Source organism: Vulpes vulpes, chromosome 5, assembly GCF_048418805.1.
Source record: "Vulpes vulpes isolate BD-2025 chromosome 5, VulVul3, whole genome shotgun sequence".
NCBI lineage: Eukaryota > Metazoa > Chordata > Mammalia > Carnivora > Canidae > Vulpes > Vulpes vulpes.
Window position 1 is genome coordinate 50006204 of NC_132784.1, and position 22741 is coordinate 50028944.

At 34.4% G+C, this 22741-nt stretch overlaps 1 pseudogene; it reads left to right on the top strand.

Moving 5' to 3' along the window:
* Positions 1–20056: 20056 nt before the first annotated feature.
* LOC140598884 (large ribosomal subunit protein uL23 pseudogene) lies at positions 20057–20525 on the top strand (annotated as a pseudogene).
* The last annotated feature ends 2216 nt before the right edge of the window (positions 20526–22741 follow it).

Sequence of the window (22741 nt, forward strand, 5' to 3'; positions counted from 1 at the left end):
ACAAAGGAAACATGAGCATCAGACATATCAATCTGTACCAACAACATTTACACAATGGGAAAATAATAATTTGAATGAAATCTTTCCTACTGAAACCAATTAGGATTCTGCTCACCATGCCACTGTGAAGAGAGATCGGGCACAGATAAAAATCTGGGCTCTTTTCATAAGTATACATATAAGTCGTTGGAATTCGTTTCTAATTAAGGAATTCAAATTTAAATGTCTTCATTTTTCTTGTATGCATCAGTTACCATCTGCCCTTACCATTTAACCATTTGTTAAAGCTCAGCGTTTCCAAATGTTGCTGATGAAAGAAAGCCTTTATAACTTATCTATGAAGATTTTCATATTTGTGTCCCAAATTTTTATATCTTCTTCTTAAATATTGTGAGAATGTCTTTTGTTGCCCCACAGGATACTTTCCAGAATCTCTACCTGAGATCGAGACTCCTCCTAAAAGAACAAACTTTTAAATGCATCCAATAGGGATCCCTGGGTGGCTCAGTGGTTTAGGACCTGCCTTCGGCCCAGGGCATGGTCCTGGAGTCCCAGGATTGAGTCCCAGGATCGAGTCCCACATAGGGCTCCCTGCATGGAGCCTGCTTCTCCCTCTGCCTGTGTCTCTGCCTCTCTCGCTCTCTCTGTCTCTCTGTGTCTTTCATGAATAAATAAATAAAATCTTTAAAAAAAATAAATGCATCCAATATATCTCTTGCTTCTTTTTCATCAGTATAACCGTGTCTATAATAAAGAGCCTTGAATTCAGAATTAGGAAAGTCCCTTGTTACCAGAGGGCAGGCAAGTAGAGGGATGGGTGAAATAGGTAAAAGGAATTAAGAATACACTTGTCACGATGAGCACTGAGCAATGTACACAATTGTTGGATCACTATATTATACACCTGAAACTAATATGACACTGTCTGCTAACTACACTGGAATTAAAACACTTGATAAAAAATCAATATTATTTTTAAATGAATTTAATTAATTGGGGTACTGTAGAAAGATAGCCACACAGATATACCTCAATTTAAGAAAAATAATACATGAAAATTTGTGTACATATTCAGAATAATGCAAGGGTGGCAGAGAAGTGGTTAATTCCCATTTTAAATCACAAATGGGAAAGTCACTGTAGGGTATTTAAGTAAGTTGGTGTTCTTAAAATGCATTCATTATTTTTCTGGTAGTCAAGAGTATTTCCCTCTATTTCTGCCTCTTCATTTCTACTGGTGTTCTATTTATTCTGCCCTTGTATGCTGGGAGGAGCAGTATCAATTTCTTTTATATGATATATAACAAATGCAGATGCAGGAGGGTTTTTCTTGCTGCTGAATCTCTCAATATGTTTGTAATTCTTAGTCTCTGAGAAATCCTGCTTTCTCTTCATGCATTGCATTCAACCACCTTACACATCTCCTTCTATTGTTAGAATTATTGTCTCTTATTTGAAAACAAATGTCTTTCTTTGGAAAAATAATACTCAGTAAATGTGAGTTATTATGTCATGGAGTTAAGCGCAGTTAGCATTTCCCATACCACTATACTATTCCAGAAATGTGAAGTCTCTATCTGTAATGCTTTCCTAACTACATGTCGTATACATGTGAAGGGTAATGGACGGAAACATGTTTAAACTTGATGAGAAATCTTTTGAAAGTTTGGACTCAATATAAGTCAACCTTTTATATACTAAGATAATATTTATGTGTACCTTTGTATTACATATTATCCATTACCGAATCATTTCAAATAAGAGGCTCTAATATATAAGTTTCCTGTGAAGGCTATATGGATCCCGGTTGCTGCTTGTGTAGGAAATTACTCCTTCCATGTCTCCACCTCCAACATTTTATATTATAATATAGTGGGGAGAAAAGAAATATTATTTAGGGGGCTTGGAGGTAATTTTTAAGTTTTTATTTAAATGAAAAATGTGCTCATGAATTTCACTGAATTCCTGAAACCTCTTCAGAGTGAAATATTAATCAAGTTGTTGGGTCCTTTAATAATGAATATTGTGACTGCCCTGGATTTTGGCTGAATTGTCTGACTTTGGAAATTCTCAACACTGACTGTCACCCGTCTCATATTGTAGAGCACAAGAGCATGTTTTCCATTAGTAGGAAAATGTGATGACATACCATTTTCCTTTTGCAAACTTCATTTCACTGAATTAAGTCCCAATAACACAAATATTCCAGTGCCTTTGAAGATGTCTAAGTTTTAATCTGGGTCTGACATATTAGAAAGGAAATGTTTTACTACTTAATGTTTTAAAAGAAATGTATTTTGTTAATTTAAGGGATGTGTTAAGCTGCCACACAGACATACATGATAAACGCAAATTAGTGTTTTCTCAAATTTTAAAGTATAAAAGAAGTGATTATTTCTCATATGGTATTATTTTATAAAAGAAATCATTCACATTACCATGGAAACAAAGGTGACAAAAAACGTTTGTATCATTTGGTCTTAGGTTTTTAAAAACTTAAATGTGGGATCATGAGAATTTTCTAGCTTAGATAGCATAAAATGTTCACACTTCCCTTTGGTAACAAGATAACCATTACATTTCCCTAAAATAAATTTACAATAATATTATTTTATGGAGCAGTGCTTTCTTAGTATATGATTAAATTTATAAGAAATTTTAGGATATCATTTATTGTAAAAAGTGAGAATGTGCCTATAAAATAATCAAGTTTTCTGCCAACAAAATTATTATTTGAAATGGAGAAGGAGGCTTTGAAATTTATCTTCTACTTTCTCATTCTACAAATTACATAGTAACTTTTTTCATATTGAATATTCTATGCCTGTGGTGTTGTGTGTATGCGCATATAAAAATAACATTTCTATAGAAATATTATGGTAATTTAAATTCTCCAAAAGGGTATAATTTGATACCAGCTAACATACCACTCTATGGATTTTAATAGAAATTTACCTGCTTTTGTATATTCATTCTCTGTGGGACTCTGTAAATTTATTTTTAAATTTCATAAGATGTAGAATCTCTGAACATTTTACTGCAGATATTATTTTTGTATATTGAATATATGTCTTATAAAATAAGCATTTCTTTCACTACATGTTTTTGCTAATGTATCCTGGAGAATTAGTTCTTGCTTTTCCAAAGAGCAACCAAATTGGCATTTAGAAACATCATCCTAAGAATCGTAATGTTTTCTAATATATTCCAGAATATATTCTATCCTTTTATTTGTTTTACTTTATTTTCTTTTAATTATATTGAGGCGATATGTTCCATTAGCTTTGTGATGCAGTTTTGAAAAGCAAATAAAGCTTTGCTCCATTTACTCTTTGGAGTCTCCTTGGGTTGAGTTCTGCACTCCACTTGGGCAACTTCTAAATCTGTGTATTTGGTCTGGTTCTCCTCTGCTCACTCCAGCCTTTTACCTCCAATTATCCAAGAATCAAATGCCCTTGGGTGACTCATTAACACCTCTATATGACATCTACTTTTTACTTCTGTACCCAGACCAATCATGCTTTTCAGCTGCAATAATATTTTTCTTTATACTTAAAACGTTTTAGTTATTACTAGATCTTCATTTTTCTTTTCTTTTTTTTTTAAAGAATTTATTTATTAATCATGAGAGACACAGAGATAGGGAGAGGCAGAGACACAGGCAGAGGGAGGAGCAGGAGGCTCCATGCAGGGAGCCCGACGTTTGACTCCATCTGGGGTCTCCAGGATCACGCTCTGGACTGAAGGCTGCCCAGATCTTCATTTTTCTATCACAGCCTATCTTCAGAAATTGATTGAATTTTTTACTGACAATTATTATTTCATACATCATCCATTCTTCCTGTCAACGTTCAATAGTTATGTAGGGACCACTTGTGTTTATGTCCTAGGTTAGGTACTGTGTATACAGTAGTAAATCTAATGAAGTCATTGCCTTCATGGAGCTTGAGTCGAGTAAATAGGGAAATACAATTCAAATACGCTTTATTTTCCTTATAAATATGTCTTGTCTGATATCCATCACCTAAATAAATTTCCATTGTTTTCCTATCAGTAATTCAAGCCCATGTATGATAGTCTCTAGGCTTGCTTCCAATGATTCCTACATACTGGACTCGGCAGTTTTGTTTTTCCCCTAATCAAAGACTTTTTGTGATTTTCTGTTTCCTATTATACTGAAGAATCTAAACTATTTTTCTTGTCTTCTAAAACATTGCTTCATTGATTCACTCTTATTTGTGTGTTTGTATATTAATTTGTTACATTTTTGGGGACATATATAATCAGGCTCTACCCTTTAGCATTTGGGGGATTGGCAATGGATGAGACTCTATCTTATCCTCAGGGAGCTTGCAACCTAGCTGGGAAAGGGCTTGTGAACCCATAGTCCCAATAGTGGGAGATTGTCCATATTTGGAAGATGTTAAGAAAGTGATTCATCACTTACAAAGTCAAGAGGTTATGGAGAGTCTCCAGGAGACAGACCGTTGTAAGTAGAGAGAAAATAAGTATGAGTCTCACATATAGAGTGGTTTAGAGAAAGTAGGATTGTAGAGAGCATGGGGGGAGATACTGGCCAACTTAATCTCATTTACGTTTAACCAAGTAAGTCAAACATTAACACATATTTTGTGTTAAGAAAATCAAATAATACAGATTAAACAAAAGTTACCCTTGATGATACCTCACAGTCTATTCTCATTTTCAGTATTGATCACTATTTTCAGTTTTTTCTGCATCTTTTTAGATCTTTATGTGAATAGAATTTGCAACTCATTGTTTACTTAGATTTCTCTAATTAGTATGTAAGTTTTCATCTCTCTTCATTTGTAAATTTGAGTTTTCTCCAGGTATGTGTTAACGTTTATTGTTCCTCTTCTTTGAGAATTGACTTTTTGTTCTTTGACATATAGCGTGGTACTGGCTACTGGCGCATGACTGGAGAAAAACCACCAATGTTGGTAAGATCAGAGAGAGACCATGTATATGTCGAAATCTGGTACATTATAAAGGTGGTAATTCACATAGGGGAAGAAAGGATTCTTAGTCGGTGGTGTAGAGAAAAATATAAGTCACACAATATGTAAAGATAAAATTTAAATTTATCATGGACCTGTTATGAATAGCAGGACCACAGTGTTATAAAAATCTAGGAGAAAAATATGTTCATGATTGTGCTGTAAGGAAGAACTTCTTAAAAGCAAAAATTTTTTAAAAAGTGGTTTATTTGAATAAAAATGAAAGATTTCTTTTGAATGAAGACTATATCAGTGAAATAAAAGGCAAATCAGAGATTGGGAGAGGGTATTTGCAAATTTAACATCAGTAAGGGAAAAGTCCCTTTAGATTACATAAGGTACTCTTATAAATTAGTTACATAAAAAGATAAGAAAAATAGAACCTTCCCTCAGGAAAGGGCAAATTATATATCCTATATCTCTTCTACCAGCAATTACTTTTAAATATTAATATAAAAGGTATGCATTTTACCCCATATTAATGAATAAGTATATTCCCTACCCATCAAGATAACTTCCACCTCTACCCCTTCCCTGTCTCCATCTGTTCAGGGCTACTTCCCATATTCATACAATCTGGGATTCTACTTGGAGAATATGGTTATTTTTGTAGTCAATGACCAGCAGACATTTTAGTAACACTAACAACTTTAGACATTGCTGCAGCTTTTCATGGGCTCCTTGCTATTGACTACAGTGTTGTATTCAGTGGTTTACTCTTAAATTCTTTGTGGTATGTGTGTATACAGACAACCCTTACACAACATGGGGATAGGAGTACCAACGCCCCACATAGTCAAAAATCTATGTGTAACTTTGACCCCCCAAGAACTTAACTACCAATAGCCTAACAACATAAGAAGCCTTACCAATATGAGAGTTAATGAGCACATATTTTGTATGTTATATATGTTATACACTGTATTCTTAATAAAACAAGATAAAGAAAATGTCATTAAGGAAGAGGAAATACATTTATAGTCCTGTACTGGTAAAAAAAAAAAAAATCAAAAAAAAAAAAAAGTAGGACAGTTTAAGAGTCAACTGGGTATGTATGCACGTGCTTATTTTAGTAAATCTTGTTACTTTTTCTACATAAACTCCATAGGTGCTATGATCCTAAGTCATAACGTGTGTATCTAGGAAGTTCTTCACCTTCCTATTTCAAAACTGAATGATCGCTCCCAAAAGTTTTGGGAATCGCTAATGACCTTGGGCATTTGAAGAAAGACTACTTTCTTCAAATATGTTGTGAGAAAGATATCAAGTTCGGTATCTGAGGGGATTCTTTCAGAACGGATGATGTCTGCGGTTCTGAAAAATGTCCATCTGTATTGCTTTGCATATTATATGACCATGAATGTTTCTTCTTTAGAAAATCTGTTTAGGCAAATATTTAAAGTTCTTGATATGCCTTCTGCTTTAATTTTTTTTTTTTTTACTTTATGCCTTCCATAAGTTATTTGCAGTACATTGTAGGGTAATTCGTTGACCGCATTTTTGAGCTAACAAATTTATTCTTCAATTATAACCATTTTTCTTGTTCCGCTCACCCATTCTACCATTTTAATGTCAATGACCAAATCCTAATTTCTAATATCTCAGTTTAACTTTCCATTGATACAAAATTCTCTTACATCTTTCTGAGGTTATTAATAATATCTAAAGTTTGATACTTTGTTCTTTTAACTCAGTAGAACACTTTGTTTAATTTGTTGCTTCTATATGGTTTGGCTTTTCTCAATTTTTAATTGAATCTTGGCTATGAATTTAGTGTTTAGGATTTGTAGTCATATGATTGTCTTATTCAGTTCAGGCTTTCATAGCAAAATCCCATAGACTCACATAGCTTTTCCTCTGTCCTAGTATGGGAGGGTCAGAGGGACAGTGGGATGGAGGGACAGAGTGAAAAAAGGGGGGATAGAGAAAGACATATCTCTCTTATTATAAAGCTGCTAATTCCACCCTGATGCCTTCACTGGCATGACCTAATCTAATCCTAATCACTTCCCTAGGGTCTCATCTCCAAATACCATCACATTAGGGATTAGGGGTTAGGGCATCAACATATAAACTTGGTGTGAAAAGAGGCAGAAACATTCAGTCCGTGGCAATCATATATGGATGAAATTAATACAGCTAACCCTAATTTTCTTTTGCTCAGTTATTTTGTGACATTCATTTCCCATATTTTTAAAGCCTATTTAAAGTGAATTTCTTGTAGACAGCGTATATTTGAGGCATGCTTCTATAACCATTCTAACAATAGTTGTGTTTTAATTGATAAGCTTACAGCTTTTATCATGGCTGTTCTTTTCTTAAGTGGTAGTACCAATTTAGGGCTCCAGGATCATTAATTCATTTTCTTCAGGATCATTAATCACAGGTTGTAATGTAAGTTCCACAGAATTAAAAATAATCCATTAGGTGGCTCAGTGGTTGAGCATCTGCCTTTGGCTCAGGTCATGATCCCAAGGTCCTGGGCTTGAGTCCCACATTGGGCTCCCCTGAAAGCCTGCTTCTCTGCCTATGTCTCTGCCTCTCTCTGTATCTCTTATAAATAAATACATAAAATCTTTAAAAAAAAGACTAAAGTCTTAAAAATAATCCATTAGCCAATAGAAAAGCATGTAACCTGAGATAAGCATTGGTTTCATCAGGGAAATTTTGATGCTGCAGCCTGAGGTACAATAATCTGGTACAGATATCTCTGGTAATTCAAAGATACATGTACTTTGTGCAAATTCTTAGAAATCCCAGACTTATCTTTTGATATTCTAGAGCAACCAAGCATGCATATCACCCAGGTAATAAATACCAGATTTTGTAAAGTGTAATGATTTAACAGGCATCTGCATGAGAGGAAACTCTAACCAACACATGACAAGATGCCCAACTTTAGTGGTCATCTGAGATGCACATCTTAGATTAATTATTCAGTACTTTTTCAGACTTACTAGAATAGCAGAAATTGAAAGTCTTATAGTACAAGCACGAATGAAATGTAGAAAAATGAGAACTAGTTAATTTAAAGAACAATTTGGTACCATATGGGAAAATCCATTGTGAATTACAGTCACCTGTTTAAGTGGTATAGTGACCTCCCTTAATGCTACTTAAAGATCTATTGTATTTCTTCTATAGATTTTGAGAGTCTCAGATGGTATTAAATTTTTGCTTTAATATGAAACCATTTAAAAAAACAACTCAAGAGAAGGGATCTCTCTGCTATTTACCCACACTTTTTCACCTTCTTTGTTTTCTTCTTTCTTGATTGTTCTAAGATTTAGCATAGATTTGCTGGTGACAGATTCATAGTTTCCTTTCATCTGAGAATGTCTTCATAAATTCTTCATTCCTAAAGCTCTTTTTGTCTGATAAAGAATCTGGATTGATGATTCTTTTTCTTAGCACTTAAAAAAATGAGCCACAGTCTATGAGTTTTGATGGTTTCTTATGAGAAATCTGCCTTTTGAATGTCCTTCCCCTATAGGTAGGGGGATATTTACTCTGACTGCTCTTAAGATTTTTTTCTTTGTATCAAACTATCAGAAGTTTCACTATGATGTGTCTTTGTCAGAATTGCTTTGAATTTATCTTGTTTGCTGTTTGCTCACCTTTAAATCTGTAGGTTTAGAGCTGTTATTATTCATCCTACTGCTTTTCCAGCCTGGACGTGTGTGTCCTCTTCTTCCCAGGTCTCTAATGATCCTACTGTTAGACTTTTGTACCAGGCCTGCAAGTCCCAGAGACCCCATTCATTTCTTTTAATTCTGTTTTCTCTTTTGTTCATTGGATAATTTCTATTTCTTCCTATGTTCCAGTGAGATTATTTTTTTTGTTCCCTCTATTCTGTTCCCATCCATTTTTTTTTTAATTTTGGCTATTGTACTTTTTATTTCTAAAATTTCTATCAGAAAAAAAATAAAATAAAATTTCTATTGGATTTTTTATATGCTCTATTTCTTTTTTGGGAATTTATACTTCTTACTGAGAGTTTTTTTTTTTTAAGATTTTATTTATTTATTCATGAGAGAAACAGAGAGAAAGAGAGGGAGAGACACAGGCAGAGGGAGAAGCAGGCTCCCTGCAGGAAGCCTGACATGGCACTCGATCCCGGGTCTCCAGGATCATGCCCTGGGCTGAACCCCTGAGCCACCCGGGCTGCCCAAGAGTTTCTTTTTTTATGTTTCCAGTATATTTGTGATTGCTTGTTGAAGTATTTTTATGATGGTGTTTTTAAAATCCTTGTCAGATCATTCCAACACCATGTCATCCCAGTACTGATGTCTGTTTATGTTTTCTCATTCAGGTTGAGATTTTCCATGTTCTTGTTATGATGAGTGATTTTTCTATTGAAATCCGAACATTTGGTGTATTATGATACTCTGGAACTCATTTAAAGCTTTTATTTTATCTGGCTTTCTCTGACATTACCCAAATAGGTGAAGGGGTACAACCACATTGGTACTTACAGGTTTTGGTAAAAGTCCGGTTTCCCTACTCAGCTTCTGTTATACACAGGGGGAGAGGCTCCTCATTACTTCTGGAGTTCACGCTCCCCACTAAAGCCTCTTCTGGTATTAAACGAGTGAGAGGTGGAGGGGTTAGTTGTTACTACCACCATGTTCTCTCGATTGACACTCTGGTGTGGTGTTATGCTGTTTGAAACTTCCTCACAGCTCTTGTGTATTCTTTGTTTTCCCACTTTCTTTTCCATCTTACTGTTTCAGTTTGGTTAGTTTCTAATAACCTACAAATTCATGATTCATTTTGTGAATGTGTTGAGTCTACTGGTGACCCCGGCCTGGTAGTTCCAACAACTCCATCTTCACTCAGTCTCATGCTGATAATTCCTTATCTCTCCACCCTGTTTTCTTGTCATTTTATACACTTTCTGATTGTTTGGTGAAAGCTGAACAAATTATATATCACAATAAATACATAAATTATTTTTCACATCTGTAGATGAACAAGCCTTTTCTCTTGTCAGGCATTGAGAGTATGAGCTAGTGTTCAACTAATCATATTTTGATGGTTTGGGTGTGGGTTAACATGTCAGAGGTTCATCTCAAAACCCGATCATCTTTTGACTTTGGTTTATCCCTTTGCATTGCTCACAAGAGGACCTTGCCTTATGGCTCTCCCAGCTGTGCTTGATGGTTATGTTGTTAATGTTGTGTTGAGGGGATGGGAGAATAAACTATTCCTGACATTCTGATTCAGTCTCAGTCTTATGCAAACATTGTGAACTTGGTATTGGAGAAATATCTGCTCAGGTGTCCTTGCCTGTTCTCAAGATACAGTGCTGGGTTTACCATATATTCCTGTCTCTCCCATAGCAGTAGAGTTTTGTGTTTCTTCTCCTTCTTCTCCCTGATTCCCTATCAACAACCATTAGCACTAGAAGGTCAATTTCTGTATTTGTTCTTAATGATATAGTTAAGTACACAATGCCCAAATGAGATTTGTTAACCCAATAAATAATGTATTGTGATTACCATAACATAGACAGTGATAAAATATGTGTCACAAAATTCACTTTTTAGTGTTATTATTCAGGGTCTTATTTTTTTCCAACTTAGAGATTGACAAAAACTATTCTTAGTAAACTATAATTTTTTGTTGCATTTGTGTCTGTAAGACTTTTTTGATGAAGGACATTTCCTTTTAATCTTTAATCTAAGAAGTACATAATCATGAAAAATATTAGAGCCCCTATTATCAGTGTTTATAAAACTATTTAATTGGCCAAGAGTTTTGTAACTTACATATGCATATTTATTCTGGTAAGAGCAAATTATATAGCCTTGAAATATAATTTCATTACTTTTCAGCAAATCTTACATCATGTAAATCCATCAGCCATGGCTATTTTCCTTATTGAATTTGAGAATGAGAAATTTAGGTCCCTTTTAAGCTGTCAGAATGAGAGAGTTTCATAAAATATATTAGCAAATGAGAAATATTTAGCATATTTATTGCTATGGTAATCATAGACTGACTGTATTTCAATAGTAAACAGAGATACAATATTAGTAGTAAATCTTTAAAGAGCACTTATTTCTTTATCTTTCAAGCTCTTTGGATAACCCTTATTGCCTACAGGAAGAATATAGCTAGGACTTTATTTCTAGATGAAATAAATCAAAATATAAAGAACAAGAACTTCTACTATAAATTAGAAGTAGCATAAATATTCATGACTTTTTTTATCATACATATTTCTTCTTTTAAAAATGTTTGTCCATATCTTGTTAGAAAAACGACTGACACTCCTATTTCATGCCAAACTTGGAGCAATGATCTGCTTAGAGAATTACTATTCTTGTGTGATTCTTTAAAAGTATGTATGGATTTCAACATTACAATTGTATTGTTTACTTTTATTTCTTCAGCCTGGTTTCTAATGTCATCTTTCCCAAATACTTTCAATTTGCCCTTGGGAGCATTTAACCTGTTTTTAACCTCCGTGTCCTTATCTGTAAAATGGGGATACCAGGATGTTTAGAAAATTAGATGGTTTCACATTTGTTAATAACATTTGATCAGCCTCTAGCACATAAGTAATAATATATTGATATTATTTTCTGAGTGCAATATGCTTTATCATTTTAAAGAAGATTTTATTTATTTATTAGAGAGTGAGAGAATGAGAGAAAGCATGAGCAGGGGAAAGGGAGAAGCAGATTTCTCTCCAAGCAGGGAGCCGGACACAGGGCTTGGTCCCAGGACTCTGGCATCATGACCTGAGCTGAAGGCAGATGCTTAACTGACTGAGCCACCCAGGCGCCCCGGCATACTTTTTAAAGTAAAATTGTCTAACCCGAAGCACTTCAATAAGCTAAATACAACACATGTGGAATCTGTAATAATTTTGGTAGTAGTAACTAGGGTAATGCTTGCATCCTAGATTATGATGCTATATTGAAAAATGCTTTGCTATTAACATATGTCTCATAATTTGATTCAAGGGATAAATAAAGGTGATTTGTTGTGTAATAATATATATGTTGGATATACACATAAAAGCAAGAAATATTAGGTTTTTGTCAAGGTGGCGATATTCAAGAAGAACAATGTATCTGGAAACCAAAGTATCTGGAAACAAAAAAAATTTGAAAAAGAACCCTGTCCTTAGGAATAGTAATAAATCATATTTAAAAAATCTCTTATCAAAATTTGTTTATAATGAGCTTTTAATCAAATTCATTTTGATTAGCTCTATTTTTCCATACTTCTCTTTGTTACTTGTATGACTTAAGAGTGTGTTTGCAAAAGTATTTTCAAATTATATATGATTAGAATTACTTCTCTGTTTTACTATGGCTTTCTGGACCTGGTTATCATTGTTAATTTGCAGATCTATATTCAGTTCTACTTCTGTCCAATTTCTCTGTTTCACAAATTCATTCACACCCCCCAGAAATTATCTAGTGAAGTAACAATCAGATACATGTACATAAATACTTCTACAGGAAAAAGTCAATATTTGAAATTTGCTCCAATTATTAAGAGATATGATCACCTGCTATAAAGGTTTCTCACTCCCCCTTTTCCATCCCTTTCAATGTATCTCTATATTATCTCTTGTAAAAATACCTGATAAAATTAATACCCAGCACCTGAGGCCAAGGCAAGACAACACCATGGAAAGCATGTCTTTGGTCACAAGAAGAATATCACTAGAAATATTAGAATAATAAAAAGGTAGATGCTTTTAAAAAACCCAAGTGCTAGATTTTGGAATTGTATCCTGAATTCTTTCCTTCAAAGACAACATTGGAATTCTGGGTCTGGACTACTCTTTAGACTTGCTTCATATTTTCATGTAAGTCTCTTCCTCTGAAGAAGAGGAGAGTTACCCAATGAGCATTGGCAGCAGGTAGCAGGCACACACAGTCCCTGCTTGCCTGTCCCTTCTCATTTGCCTGCAGGACATCTGTCTCCTGTGATCTCAGTCATGCTGCTAAAGGGGTACACCTACACACTTCAGAGTACAAGGGACACCCATCCTTCTGTGTTTTCACACTTTGTAGGAATTCTGTTACTGTCCTGAAACTGAACCAGTCTCTCAGAGCCTCACTAACGGTCTATTCTTATTTGTTGAACTCAACTGGCTCTGAATTATTGGAAAAAGGTTTGTTATCTATGAGGCTCCTTAAAATCCCAACAGGAAGTGGACATAATAGATGCTCAGTATCTATTTTTAATGTTCTTGTTTTGCTTTCATTTGCTTGTTTTTTAAGTAGGCTCCACACCCAGCTGGAGCTCAATACTGGGCCCAAACTCATGACCAAGAGATTAAGACCTGAGCTGAAAGCAAGAGTCTGATGCTTAACTGACTGTTCCACCCAGGCACTCCAGTACATATTTTCAAATTAATCGATTTCAGTATATTGACCTTTGGTTTCAGAAATATGCATGAAAAGATATTAGATATTAATATCATAGTACACATTACTGTAAGTGTAACTGAATGTTAATAATGATGAAAATTGCAGAGATTTCTTAATGATCATATTCAAATTTAATTAAAAAGCAATGAGTTGGTGCAGTTTGGTCTTTTAAATCAATATCTTTCTACTTTGTGTAGTTTTCTTAGCTCTTTAAGCAAAGATATTTTCTTTGTTTAAACTTAATGAGTGACTTCTAAAGATTCACAATAGTAAAGGAAAATGAACATATATTTGCATTTCATATAAAATACTCATGAATTTTTTAGTCACAGGAGGCTTCCATTTAGAAAGTATTACATATACAGGCAGTAGATTTCTAATGCTCTTTTAGTGAGATGTGGATAGTAGGTAGTCTAATGGTAAAACACTCAAATCATTGAGTCTACTTACTGACTTGCATATTGTCGTAGTGTACAAGGAGTTCCTAATCCATAAATAGCCTGGCCACATAAATATGGAATGTCTTACTAGTTTAAGTATTACATTTTGTTTAGTTTTTTGACGGACTGCTCTCGCCTACTCTTTTCTATATAACAGCCATATAATTGAAAACAAACCTACCCTTTATTGAGGCCATGTCTAATTCTGGATATGAAGCAAACTAGATCAAGATATGATTCAGGAAAACATATACATGGTTACTCAACCACAGGACAGTAAATCACTTTTGTTTTCTTTGCAACAATTATGATATTGTAGGATATTGCTGACTGGGGGGTAAAGATGCCACTCCCAAAGCTGACGTATCCCAAAGCTGGGTTTTCAAAGTGTTGATTTAGACCTAAGAGGAAAATCACATCAAACTTAGCAACCAAAGGCATTGTATCTGATGTCGTCTAGGATGCTTAAAACTGGATATATTTTTGAACATACAGCATCATTTATAAGCGCATTTACTATTATTTAAAAAGATTAAGTTGCTAGCTCTCACAAATATACAATATTTATGATTCAGCCCTTTTTGCATATATAGCATATTTTCACGAAGAGCATTTTCTTTCAGGAAAAAAAACCCTTCAAAATTATTGCAAAAATGCCATTGTTTTAGAACTAGATTTTTAAATGCTAATTCTTTTTTCTAACACAAAATAGTCACAAGTCTGCTTTTCACTGTTTTGCAAGATCCGCAAAGATTGGATCCCTTGCATCTTTAACTGCTGCAGCACCAAATCTCTGCAAGGGTCAAGCTTCTCTATATATAAATATTAAAAAATATTCGATATAAGAGACTCAACTATGAATCCTTGGTGATTTTATGAACTTTTGTCAGCAGTTATGTTGGTAATTTAATGTAAATAGAGCTATTTTATGAGTAAGGTTTAAAATAAAATTCAAATACTGAAGACTTTTTTCTTTTTTCTTTTGTCTTTTTTTTTTTTTTTAACAAAAGTTATGTTATAGTCCAGCTGTTTGAGAACATTTTTTTTCCTATGGCATTGTTCCCTTTTATTTTATTGGCATAGAAAAGATCATGTTGCCAGGGTAGAGTTAATTTATATATGGTAGAACCCTAACACATGCAACAGCTAACTTTCTTGAATGCTTTTTAACTGAGGTATACTGCAATGTCCTCTTACAACTCTAAGACTATGCATTCAAATGCATCCTAAAAATTTTAAAGTAGACTCAGTAAAAAGAGAAATGGAATTATGATGCAGGAATGTAGGAAAAAAGATTATATGATCTGTAAGAGAATCCACCCATACATATGTGGCTCTTCTCCCTGTGATAAAAAGTAAAATTTACCAAAAATCATTTAAAACATTTAGATAGGATTTTTTTTATAGATGAAAAGCATAATAGTCCATCAAAATTATCTCCTTCAATCTTATACTATGTTGATAACCACTGTGCCAACTCTATCCACATTTACATAATATATGAAATTAATTCTTCAGGATTGATTATTCTTGGAATTTTGTATGCCTTATTCTTCTCCTTATGGATAAAATTTCTCATCCTTATTTTCTCATGAGCACTTCATAGGTCAAAAGACAGTAGAAGTTCAAGCATTAAAAATTTTACTCATTATTTTTAACTTAAGAACGCAATAAGATTATAGAGCAATCCACTGTATATGTAAACTCTCCCCAAATATTTGAGGAAGGAGGCTGATACCTATCTGTGCAGTCTATAATAACGTTTGAGAATTCTGTGTGAATTATTTTTTTCTGACATTACCTCTAACAGTTGTTATCAAGCATAAAATCAAACTGATTCTGAGTCCTTTGAGGAAATCCTTTTGGATGTTTGCTCTATTGAGAGGATACTAACAAATGATAAGTTAAGGCTGTGAACTCCAGGTCTATTTCCAAGTTGAAGTGTGTGGTTTGGGAATATTTTCTGAGGTCGATCTGCCTTCTGTGTACCATGATTGCTGCCTAATGATGTGATTTCATAAGTAGTTGCCTAGAGATTTTGCACTCTCTTGTCTGAGGCCATTCTGTAAGTGATTTCTTTCATTTATTAATTCTCTTGACAAACACCTTACCTTTTATGTGCAGAGGGAAAGCACATTCCATTTCCTAGAGTGGCTCATTAAAAAAAAAAATTCCCTACATGAAATTTGTATAGATTAGCCCCATGGGACTTTAGGCTTGCCACACTCCATCACAATCACTAGTTTTCCTTCTTTCCTCTAGAATATTTAGCTGTTATTTACATATTCAGTGCTAATTAAAGTTTTATGTTCATAGGATTCAATAGAAATTCAGAGAAGTTTGCTATGAAGAGACAGAATGGAAAAATCTCCTTTTCTCAGTTAAATAACATTTTCTCTTTGTTGCTACAATTATACAAAGCTTAAAAAATATAAAATATTCTCTAAGGTTTTGTTTTGTTTTCAAGTATTTGATATTTCAATTTCTGTTTATTTGTAGGTAATCTGTACAAAAACAACCATTTGACTAACAAAACCTAAAATTCCACTAAAGATCTAACACATCCTCACAAATCTTAAAACTGTCAATATTAAAAAATAGTTAAGCATGCCCAGAATAGTAATTAACTATGTAAAAACAAATCTTAGTGGTCCTATATTTACAAAAGAATGATGGGAATTCACGTAGAAATTTTGGAAAATACAGAAAATATCACAAACATTGGAGATATTTTATAAAAGCATTAAATTATCCTCTGAAAATAATTCTAAACAGAAACCTTATGTGTAGAGAGTAATGAATTTAACTGAAGACCAATAAGTAGTACCTAGGTTCTCTTTAGCACAAACTCAATTATTACTTTTGCAGTACTGGGCCAAAAGTTGGACCCATTTTAACTAATAAATTTGGACTGCAAACCTTGTCTCTAAAAATAGTATCTATTTTCATTACCAATGCACAACTAACTTATAAATCCTATGGCTATTTAGACATACTTCTGAGCGTTCTTTGACCTCTCCTATTTGTCTATTTCTGTCAGAAGACTGCCTGGTTTTAAGTATTGTAATTCTGTATTTTACTCATTGAGTGAGGTTATCGGTATATTTCTTGTTCAAGTTTGCTTGGTGCTTTTCTTACACTCATATGGCAGATAATTTTCCGGATTATTGTTCTGTGTTCCTAAAGAAAGGCCATTATGATCCTGTCGATATGGATGGCATTAAATTTGTGAATTAGAGATTGGCTCTTACATCATTCATAACTCTTTAAGGTCATCTGGTCTTTCTTTCCCTTCAGAAAAGTTTCTTTATTTTCTTCATATCCTTCTTGTGAATGTCCCATTCAGTTTATTCTTAGCTATTTTATACTTTCTGGATAATATTAATTGGCTCTCCTTTTTATTACAGTTCCTCTTAGGTCAATTCTGAACTGTAAGAAAGGTTATGGTTTGTATGTATTTTGCAGAATATAACCAGATTGACCCCAATGTGTTTCATATTATTCAATTTATAATCTTGGGGTTTGCTTGTGTATACTCCTGCTAGGAATGATGATCTTATTCCCATTTTGAATATTGTAACTTTTAAAAATATTATATAGCATTGGCTTGGCCATAATTTATTTATTTATTTTTATAATTTTTATTTATTTATGATAGTCACACAGAGAGAGAGAGAGAGGCAGAGACATAGGCAGAGGGAGAAGCAGGCTCCATGCACCGGGAGCCTGATGTGGGATTCAATCCCGGGTCTCCGGGATCGCGCCCTGGGCCAAAGGCAAGCGCCAAACCACTGCACCACCCAGGGATCCCTGCTTGGCCATAATTTAAAGAGCAGCACTAAAAATAGGGTTGGAAACATGCATCCTGGGCTTTCTCCTGATTTTTATAGGCATGGCCTGATGTTTTAACATTAAATATGATGATGATGGTTATGAATTATGGAGACAATATGAGTATGAATATCATCTTGCTCATCCTAATTTATGAATTTTAATTTTTTTGAGTATATTTTTAAATGTTATTCAAATGTCCTTTGGGCTTATATTGACAAGATTTGGGTTTTTTTTTCCCCTTCCATTCAGTATTCTATAAAAAGAGTTTTATAAATAACCTTCTAATAGTAATAATATTTCTGCCAGCCTAGAATAAACACTTCCTTCTTGTTTTATTATTCACTTTAATTTATTGCCAAATTCAATTTGCTACTATTTTATATAGATAGAATTTATCAATTTATACTTACATTTGCTTTCATATTCAGTTAAATAGCTTATATTCTTATTTGAAATATTCATTGAATAGCTTAGAAAATGTATTCATCTTCACAGTAGCAGCCAAACTTATCTGAATGTGGGAATATATTGGACACTATACTAACACCTTAATGCACTTGATGACTTTTTGAAAAGGAGTTATGATTTCATTTTATATAAATTAGTGAATTAATACAGCTTTCTTTATACTCTATTATGATTAGTGACAGGCCTTTGGAACTCACAATCGATTTAGGTGAAAATATAAATGCAGTTACACTCTTTGAAATAATATAAATTCAACAAGGGAATAAAGGGGGTCTTGTCATTTGTGTATGTAGAGGAAGCATAGTGTCCTGCAGTCTGCCCATCTTTCTTTTGTCTAGATCAGCTCAAATGGAAACAGTGAAAACCATCAACCTGCAGGCACAGATATATGCAAATGTGAGCTGTTGAGTCCATTCTCTACCTGTAGAAATGTCTTAATTATTCACTTCCAAAAGTATGGTGTGGAGTTAACAATCCAGGTCTTGGAGTCGGACTATAAGGGACACAATAATTTGACACCAACACGGAATCAAATGCTTAATAAGTGGTTGATGGTAATAATACTTTTGTTATTAAATTCATTTTCCTGGTATGAGCCATGGGCACCAGATAGCCTTTTGAACTCCCAGAGAGGTAGTAAGCTTTTCTGGTGGTTAGACAAATTCTCTTTGTAATTTATTTTAATATGGTATTAGGCCAATAGTTAATAATATCTTGTCACCATATTGTCTGGAAAAATAATTATGCCATTCCCAACAAAGAATAAGATATGCTGAACATTGAAACAGAAGTAAAAGCTAAATTTTAAGCTATTTTGTAAAAAGTAAGATGACTTAGAGCTAATCCTAGATTAAGTTAATGAAGTTCAGAAACAGATGAAAGAATGGAGCATAAAAATGGGCTATGTCTTTATAGCGTTAAAAACTATTGGTTATGCTTAAATTGGTAGCTACAGCCATGTTTCAAAGTGTTTATAACTTCAAACTAAGGATGAAGCCTTTGTGTATAAAAGGGAACAATCATAAACACTTACTAAAAATCTCAAAAATTTTCCATTCAGAAATCATATAGGCCATGAAATGGTGAATTTGACCGCAGATATTTATGTATAATTCTCCTAAATAACACCATGGGAAAAGAAAACTAGTTCTTCATCAAATGATTACTCCAAAAGATAGAGAAGTTAGCATTTTTCATAATGGCCAGTCTATAAATGATACACATTTTCATAAACAACAATAATGTTAAATCATTTGTGTTGTATTTCTAGGGTAGAAAACTACATGGGAATGAAAAAGAAAAACACAAGAACATGGGTGCATTTCACAGATGATTCTAAGTGGTTTTGCTGTAAAGTACATTTGCTACAAACATTTTCAAACCATAACTAATTGGACATAAGGCAATTTTGTTATAGAAGATAAAAATCATAAAAAAGAAAAGAAGGACTTCCATTAAAAAGGACTTAGTGACACATAAAAAATGAGAAACATTTGTAAAGATTTTATTGCAATATACAAAATACTTAAATGCATTTAAAATGAGCATAGATTCATAGCAATACTGTACCAGTAACTGATTTTGTTTTGTGGACTGTACCTAAGCGCTGTCTACAAAGTGTTTTGTTCATAATGTTACACATTCTGTCTTGCGGGTTGATTCATCTCTTCAGTTAGCATTGTACCTTTTCTATTTTTTGCTAAAATTTATTCTTTCAAGAGGGATATTGGTTTCCAAATACTAAAACATATATTTGTCAATTGAGCTCTGTATTGCATTGTGAAAGCCTTCTGCACTGGCGTTTCTTCTAAGCATATTGACGCATGTCTATTGATGGACATTCAAAAGTTCAGTGATTCATGTGGGCTTAAAACTCTGTGCCATGCCTTTCACGAAGATGGTACCGAAGGTGAAGAAGGAAGCCCCTGCCCCTCCCAAAGCCAAAGCCAATGCAAAGGCTTTGAAAGCTAAGAAAGAAGTGCTGAGAGGAGTGCAGAGTCACAAAAAAGAGGATCCGTATGTCACCTACATTCCGACGACCCAAGACCCTGCATCTCAGGCGGCAGCCCAAATATCCTCGAAAGAGCACCCCCAGGAGAAACAAGCTTGATCACTATGCCATCATCAAGTTCCCCCTGACTACTGAGTCAGCCATGAAGAAAATAGAAGACAACAACACACTTGTGTTCATTGTGGATGTCAAGGCCAATAAGCACCAGATCAAACAGGCTGTGAAGAAGCTCTATGACATTGATGTCACCAAGGTCAACACCTTGATCAGGCCTGATGGAAACAAGAAAGCATATGTTCAACTGGCTCCTGACTATGATGCTTTGGATATTGCCAACAAAATTGGGATCATCTAAACTGAGTCCAGCGGGCTATAAATATAAATTTTCTCACCATAAAAAGAAAAAAACCTCTGTGCCGCTATACAGACCATAGGAGGGCTAAATTTATATGATATCAAAATAGGAGAACTGAGTCAATGGAGAAATGAAACTATCTGGTCAACCAGTTATTTTTTTTTTATCTTTTATGGCAAAATTGCCCTGTGGCCAGTTAGTGATGCAGAAAATGTTTGTAGCAAAGATGCTTACAGTGGAAATATATATATTTCAAGATAAACTATGTACCTTGAGCTGAGTGTTGGTTCACAGACATGTTCTCTTCTGAAAAGTTTACCCAGCAGGGTAACTAGTATGTGCTCTCTTCATCCCATATAAGTTATGTGTCCTAAATAACTCAAAACAGCTTAGAATATGTTCATGGGATCCCTGGGTGGCGCAGTGGTTTGGCGCCTGCCTTTGGCCCAGGGCGCGATCCTGGAGACCCGGGATCGAATCCCACGTCGGTCTCCTGGTGCATGGAGCCTGCTTCTCCCTCTGCCTGTGTCTCTGCCTCTCTCTCTCTCTCTCTCTCTGACTATCATAAATAAATAAAAATTAAAAAAAAGAAAATAAAAAAAGAATATGTTCATGATATTATGCAATAGTGGTGATTCTATAGTGAGGTAGGCATGCAAATTGATATATTTCTGAAGAGAAAAATCATAGCAATATATAGACTTAAAAGTATTCTGTTTTTAAAGAAAGTATTCTTTTTCTTTAGTCTTATACTTTCAGGGAAATGTGGACTCTAGAATAAAATGATATGCTCTCTAGTTCATTTAATAGTATAAAACTAAAGTCAAAGATAAAGAAAAAAGAATAAAAAAACAAACTACTCAAGCTTGTGCCTTTAGCCCAACTTTATGGGGAACTAAAGGACCACTAAAGTGAGGGGAGGGGGCGGTTTGAAGAAAATAATATTTACTAGATTTCTTCTTTGGGAGAATGCTGGATTCAGTTTAATATAGAAAATCAAGACCAAATAGAATAAAATGCAATTCTCTTTAGCCGAGGAATAGTAAATTGTTCAGATTTATGATGAACTGTCATGCAATTTTCAAAAAGACAGTTGAAAAGACTTATGTTCACGTTCATCGAAACATACTTATTTAAGTGAATAACCAGTTGGTGGAATGGATTGTGGTAGATACTGTAGATGGCGCTCTTCCAGTGCTTTCCTTTATTACTGTAGAGGCTAAAAAGCCAAAAAAAAAATCACTTATTAAGATCCTGTACCACATGAGTTCTGGATGTTAGTTAGGTTCTAGACTTTTCTGAGACTTGGAAGGCCAAAGTAAAGCAGAAGCCATTGATTGTCCAGTTGTTTTCCTGTTGTTGGGGTTGGGCAGACATGCTTATTGGGCAAGAAGGAGCTGTGGGCTGAGGTGGTAGTTCATTGTAGCCACAGTACTCCAAGGTATCAAGGGCAGTTGACACGGTGACCACTTTTTGTAGGATCTGGCTCTCTATTCCTAGTTGTCCTGAGATTCTCCGACCTTCCAGATACAGCCCTTTGTCAGTGAGTTTACCAATGGTCATGCCATTCTGGAGATCCAGGATGGAATTTTCTCCCCTAGAATCTTCAACATTTTATAAAAATCCATTCCCATATATTAAATTCCTTTCTTCCTAAGTTATTTACAGCTTCCTTCATTCATCACAGGATGCTATAATGATCTTTTAAAAAGGTCATTTATTTTGCACATATTTACTTAGGGCTTGGAATTTCCTGGGCACTCTTTTAGCTACTTGGGATACATCACTGAATAAAACAGACAAAGATCTTTGCCCTTGAACAGTTTATATTTTACCCAAAGATGTCAGCCAAGGAAAAACAAACATGATCTAGAATTGTGTACTACCCGAAAGGTTGCTGTTTTGTTTTTGCTTTGTAAAAAGAAATGAAATAGATCCAGGAAGGCATGAGTGACATAGTTTGAAGTATTAAACAGAGTGATCAGAGCAGATTGTATTGAGGAGATGACACATGAACAAAGATTAATAGGAGTCCAATAGCAAGCCAATGGATATCTGGGGACAGAGGGCATGGCTAGACCCAAGCCCAGAGGTTGGAGTGGGCCTGACCTGTTGGAGGAACAGCACAGAAGGTAGAGAGATGCCAGAGATTACAGGGGCTCCTCCGCAGGGAATTTGCAGGTCATTATTAGGACACTGGGTTTTACTCTGACAGA